This window comes from Corvus moneduloides, chromosome 21, assembly GCF_009650955.1.
Source record: "Corvus moneduloides isolate bCorMon1 chromosome 21, bCorMon1.pri, whole genome shotgun sequence".
In the NCBI taxonomy this organism is placed as follows: domain Eukaryota; kingdom Metazoa; phylum Chordata; class Aves; order Passeriformes; family Corvidae; genus Corvus; species Corvus moneduloides.
Window position 1 is genome coordinate 10,852,021 of NC_045496.1, and position 6,594 is coordinate 10,858,614.

Genomic DNA, 6,594 nt, shown 5'->3' on the forward strand with positions numbered 1-6,594 from the left:
CCAAAGCTTGGCCATGCCAATCCGATGCACTGGTGCACGTCTCAAAGCCTCGAAGGTCACCTGCTGGCAGCACAGCAGGAGCCCTGCCCCTGCCACAAAGCTGGCACTGCTCACCTGTAGACGTGTCCCTCACTCCCCTGTGCCTCAGGGTGGTTCCTGGTGGTGTTCCTGGGATGTGGCTCTCCATGCACAGCAAGGCTGTGGAGCTGGCCTGTGCTTCACTTGAGCCTACCTCAAGCTCACTTGACTCATTAGATTTGATTGCAAATCAAATGCAATTTAATTAGCAGAAAGGCAAACAGCCACTGCCAATGACTGGCTGATCATTCCCTAATGACTATCAGATCAGCAGATGTAATTGCAAAGCCCTACAGTTATCGGAAAATGAAATGAAGATGCCACTTGCATCCCACTCACACAGCACCTCTGACATTTTCTCCTGCCCTGGCTCATGGGAGTTTTGCTGGGGGGGACACACGGTCTGCTGTGCCTCATCCCTCTGCACCCTCTGAGTAAGGCATCTGGTGCCAGAGAGCCCAACCCGATTTTCTGGTAGCTCAGACTGTGGTGCTGTCCTGGGGATACCAGCTCTTTGGTATGCCCTTGGTTATGGAGAGGTCGCAGGGTACAGGGAGGGAGCTGGGGCTGGGTGCCCTCCCCATAGGTCTTGTGCTGGGTCTGTCTGTGTGGTACCTTCCCAGTGGGCCAGCCATGTAGTTTTCCATCTCTGGTTCATTAAATCCACTCAAAGGCTCTGTGAACACAGAGGGAAAAGTTTTCAGTGATGACAAATGGATTTAGGAACCCAAATATCTCCTGTATTTGCCCCATGAAGTGAGAACTTTGGGCCCCAAATCTCCTGGGAAGGCACTGTGTGAGAGCCCAGAGTTCCCCAAGTGCCACTGGCCATGGGATCTGGTGGGCTGGGATCTGGTGGTTGTGAGCCCAGAAGAGCCTTTCCCCTTTCAATATACACCCAGGAGTATATCGAAACCACGCTGGTGTCCCAAACCCTGAATCCTGGGTCCAAGTAATTTTTGGCACTGAGTTTCAGCTGCTAGCTCTTGCAGGCTTACCCCTCCAGGGTGGCCCACAGCAGCACACTTGAGCCAAGGGCTCCCTGGTGCTGCAGCCATCTTCCAGCTGGGATTTGCTGCTCCAGGCTGACCATGTTGCACCGTGTCTTCTCCAATGGACTCTCTCCCTCTTCAGGCATCCTGACAGCCCAGCTCAGCTTCCTTCTCAAGTGGGCTCCCTGTGCAGCACACGGAAAGGTCTCACTACCATAACACAGCATCAATATTTTCCCACACAGACTGGAACCCTCTGTCCCCATGGCCAGTTTGGCATCCTGTGCCATACTGGTGGCTCTAGATTCCCCTGTGCTGACAGACCACTGGCTCTCCAGTCAAGGATCCTGCAGGGAGGCAGACTGCTCTGTAGTTGCAGAGCTCTTGTGCCCATCAAGCTTTCTTTCTTTTCCCTGAAGCCTTGCAAATATCCGGGGTTGGATTCCTCTTCTCCCTCACCACAAAAACACTTTGCACCCTCACTGCTGGAGACACAACGTTTGTTCTTCCTGAATCCAGGTGCAGCCACATTTCTCTCCCTCAGCAAATCTCTGAAGACTCTCTTCCCTCCCTGGTGCTGCTGTCCCAGTGCCCTCATGTTGTCACTGGCCATAAATTGTCCTCCTGGAACATTGGGAGCAGGAGATGTCTGACCTCCAGGGCACTGTAGTGAGGACACAGGAGGACTGTCTGTCCCCAACTACCTGGCTGAAGGGCGAATAGTTATCCCATGTAACTCTGCAAGCAGTTCTCACAGTCTCCCTGCACTCCTTCATCTTCCAGCAAAGGCTCTTTTCTTTCCTTGGAGACATTCCACTCTTTCCAGAGTCCCTCCTTGGTGTCTGTGTGTTGCTTGTTTGCTAGGGGAGAAGCTCTGTTTCACCAGCCTCTCCCTTGTGCTTAATAGGGATTTTTTTGTGCCTTTTCTTTCTCTTTTCTATTTCCATGCTCAACTTCCCAAACCTGCCCAGCTGCAGGAACCAGCTCGCCTCACTTCTTCTGATTTGTGCTTGTTCTCAGCAACAGCCACCAATCTGCCCCTATTGATCTTCCCATTTACACCAAATGGCATTGACTCATGCCTACTGAAGCTGAAGTTATTTTCCCAAATAGCTCTTCTAAAAACAACCAAAAGGAACAGATACAAAAAAACCACCCCATCAGCTCACTTTATGCTGGTTGTGTTGTCCTCATACCCAAGGATAACTAGAATGACTATTGCAGACAGGTGATTATAGCACCCTCACCCCTCCAAAAGCACCTTTGCCTCTCCTCTTCGAGGGCCCTTGCAATGTTGTTTGAGGGTGCTCAAGCCTCTCAGCCTGGCACCCACCTTCTCTTCGCTCCTGGCAGATGTTCCCACCCTTCTCTCTGGAACGACCTGATGACAACTCTGTCAGTACCAGTAGGTTCTTACAGGCTTGCTCTTTACAGGTCCCTGGCCTGCTCCTCCTGCAAACTCAGCAGTTTTAGTTTCACACTCAAAATCTTCTGTATCTCATCTTCATTTACCCCTAGGTTCCAGTTTCTCGTTAGACCCAGACTCTTTCCTGCAGGCCAGTGCCTCTGCTGTCCCTTGCCACTCTCAAGCCTGATGGAACCACAGTTACCTTTGGATGTTGTTCTGGTCCTCCAGACTCTCAGAGGTACCTGCCTTATGTTGTTTTCTCAGTGTGAACATGAAGCTGACATCCCCAGTGCAGTATTAGCCAGCAGGCACTTCGTCTGTAACATTTAAAGATTATTTATTTTTTTGACATCTGCTGCCACAATCTGTGATGGAGAGGGCAAGCAGGACACCTTTCTGTATCTTCACTAAAGGTGTAAATACAATTTGTTCCCATGAAGGGCAGCAGCTGTTCAGGTGGGGTCTGACCAGTCATGTTTTGTGAGATCTTTAGACCAATCTCCACTTGCAGGCCAGGAAACCTGGAAAGAGGAGAGGAGCTACTACGTCTGTTCCCTGATCTTCTCCTACTACTGCATGTGCTCTTGTTTAACAGTGCCTGGGACCATCAGGAGAGCCCTGTGCATGTCCAGAGTACAGCCCTGCCATGTCCTCAGATGTTAGAGATGTCACTGAGAGTGCAGCTGAGTGACCTGAGAGACACTGACCCCCACCCTCCCGGCAGCAGGGACAGGTCTCTCAGTGACCCGGCACAGGGGAAGAGCCTCAGGCAGTGCTGGTGGGGGCACAGCTGGCAGCTTCTCACTCCCCCTCACCAGCACATCCAACACTCAAACCTCTTACTGCCTGGGGGGCCAGGGGGCTGGGTCCCTAATTCACAGCATCCTCTCCCTCTGTGGCTGAAAGCCCCTGACTGCTGGCTCAGACTCACAGTGCCAGCTCCAGAGCACCCAGCTCTGCAGGTACAGCCCTGGATGGGTGAGGTGGGTCTCATCCCATCCCTAAAGCTGGGTACCAGTGTGGAGCACAGCACAGCTCCTCATCCTCTTAGAGGGGTGGCAGAAGGGTGGCATGTGACATCCTCTGGGATAGACTAGGAGGGGATTCTTTAACACTGCTAATTGTTTGGCCACAGGAGTTCTCCCAATAAGTAATTCTGGGAACTCTTTCCATAAGAAATAAATACTGCCCAGATGGATAAACCGTGCTGGCTGTCACACATTGCCTTGGCGTGCCAATGCCCTTGGTAAGCCTTTTTCCTTTAATCATTTATCTGCATGAGGGCTTTGTCCCTGGAAAGAGCTTTTATTTCCAAGCAGAGCCCTTTCCGAGGTGAAACACTGCAAAGCACAACAGTAATGCTCAGCTGTTTGCACTCCTGGTAAGTGCCGGATAATCTTATCTGGGCTTGACTTGCAGACACTGCAGAGCCGGATGTCTTTCCCTTAATGCAATAAAATATGTATAAGTAGGAAAACCATTGTCAGTGGACTGATCTTTATAGTTTCTGGAGCCAAAGTTAATCCTGGGAGCAGGAAGCTGCTTCCACATGTGAAAGGGTGATGAGGCAGGAGTGCAGGTGGGAGAGAGGGTGGATCTGGTTCACGATGTGCCTTCAGGAAGGGTTCAGGGACTCTCAGCACGTGGAGCCAAGATGGTGGTACCTGGTGGCTGTAAATAAAGGGGTGGGAATGGATGTTTTATTCAGTGTGTGCAGGGAGATCCAGCCACAGATACAGTGAAATGTGTCCTCCCCAGACCTCAGCCCAGTGCTGGGTTGGGATTACTTTACAAGCAAAACTCGGTAAGAATCCTACTGAGGAAAAATTATGGAAACTAATGTGTGATTGATGGAGCCAAGATTTCCTGGTGGGAACCCAATATGCTTTATCCCACTCAGGTGAAGCTGCACTACATCCTCCCAGAGGACATGGGCAAGGCAGGGCCAGGTGAGGAACCCACGTTTTAGGACACCTACAAAATCAGCAGCTCCTTTGGAAATAAAATGGGAATTTCCCACCCCTTTTTACCCACATCTCCCAGGGCAGGGGTGAGCCAGAGTAATCTGCTGCCCCTTTGCTCTCCTACTGCCAGGGAAACCTGAGAGTTCATGGCCACTCCTGCCGAGTGTAGCTGCTTTAGTACTGGGCTGGAAACGCACCTGTGGAGCTTATGGGGAGAGAGGGAGGAGGGAGAGTCCTTGGGACAGGGAAGGGTTGAGTACTGTGAGTCCCAGCTGTGTCTGTGCTTAGCCTCCATCAACTCAAGACACTGATAGATGAGACCACACCACAATATGGACCAGTGGGGCTTGCTGAAAGGACCAGCAGTGTCACCAGGGATAAAGGAATCATGAAGAAATTGTGCCCCTGCCCCATGGCTGAGTGTGATGCTGGGGAGTGCTGAGGTCCTCACAGAAGTGCTGTTTCCAGTAAATGGTTTTTATCTCAACCCACCTTTTTGTGCCTCTAGTTCTCAACTCCATTCCCTGAGCAGGAAGGAGGCAGTGGGAGGGAAGGTGTGAGCAACATCTGGTTTGGGAGAGTCTTGGGCAGGGGGCACAAAATTGGGGAGTGCCATTCCTAACCTATGTCAGCAGCATTTTCTTGGGGAAGTAAAATCCCAGACAGGGATTTTTTTTCTCGCAGTCCCTTTCACAGGAGCAAAGGGCTAAGGAAATTAAGGAATAAAGAAAATTTAAGAGGTAACTATTCTGCTGGGGGCAGATGACATGGCTGGCCCCATGCCATGCTGTCACCCACCTCTGCCCGGCACCTTCCTGCTCAGCCATGGTGGCAGGGCGAGCCACAGGCAGGTGGCAATTCCTTCCAGAGCCAAGCCTGGCGTCCCTGTCACGCTGCACCATGGCAGCTCGCTCTCAGCATTCCTTGGACAGGCTCAGAGCGGGCTGACAGCCTGCCAGGGCACCACTGATGCTTTAACAGGGCTCCCGCTGCGAGCGTGTCGGCTGGGGCTGAGCCCAGCCACACAGCACAGCACCAGCCATGGGAATCCCTGCCCTGAGAATCAGGCAGCACATGTTGGCCAGCGGGATCCCAGACAGCGGGTCCCACCCAGCATCATGTCATTGCGTTCGTGCCAAGGCCTCAGGTCTGTGCCCCGAGCATGGGTCCAGAGATTGGATGCCAGAATTTTGCAGAGCATCCCCTGACTCTATGGAGGAAAACCTCGGGCAGCCTGGGAGCTCTGTAGCACACATGGACAACCTGGCATCCCTGCTGGACATGGCTGCTGGCATGACTGGGGTGTCTGTGTGGCATCTCTGGGGCTTGTGGCTGTGGAGGCACATCTCCACCAAGCACCCCACTGTCCTGCAGCCAGACGGGACATTTATGCTCTGAAGGGGACATAGGGCTTGGAAAGGACACCCTAGAGATGTGGGACTAATCCAGGATATGGAAAGAGGTTTTTCAAGGGAGTGACCCAGGGACGTGGCTCTGACTGGGAAGGGAGGGGGTGGTTTGGCAGTGCACGGCTCTATCCAAAGCCAGTGGTTGCAGATGAGGTTTGACTAACACAGCACTCACAGCCAGGTGCCACAGCTGCAGAGCAGGCAGGGGTGATACACCTCCAGCCATCAGCCTGAACATTACCCCAGCAGCCACATGACCCACAGGTGAGATTCCCCAGCTCCTCATTCCCAGTCTATGCCATTCATGTGGAATAAGCAGATCCCAGTATAGCGTTACAGACTGAACTGGGTTGGAAGGGACCTTTCAAGGTCATACAGTCCAACCCTGCTGCCATGGGCAGAGACACCCGCCACTAGACCAGGGTGCTCAGAGCGCTGTCCAGCCTGGCTTTGAATGTTTCCAGGGATGGGGCAGCCACAGCTTCTCTGGGGAACCTGTGCCAGGGCCTCCCCACTCTCACAGGGAACAATTCCTTCCCAATCTCCCATCCAGCCCTGCCCTCTGGCAGTGGGAAGCCATTCCCTGTGTCCTGTCCCTCCAGCCCTTGTCCCCAGTCCCTCTCCAGCTCTCTGCAGCCCCCTTAGGCCCTGCAAGGGGCTCTGAGGTGTCCCCGGCCGCCGCAGCGCCCGGAGCACCCCCGGGCCGGTGCCGCCGGAGCGGTGCGAACGCGGGGCGGGGCCTG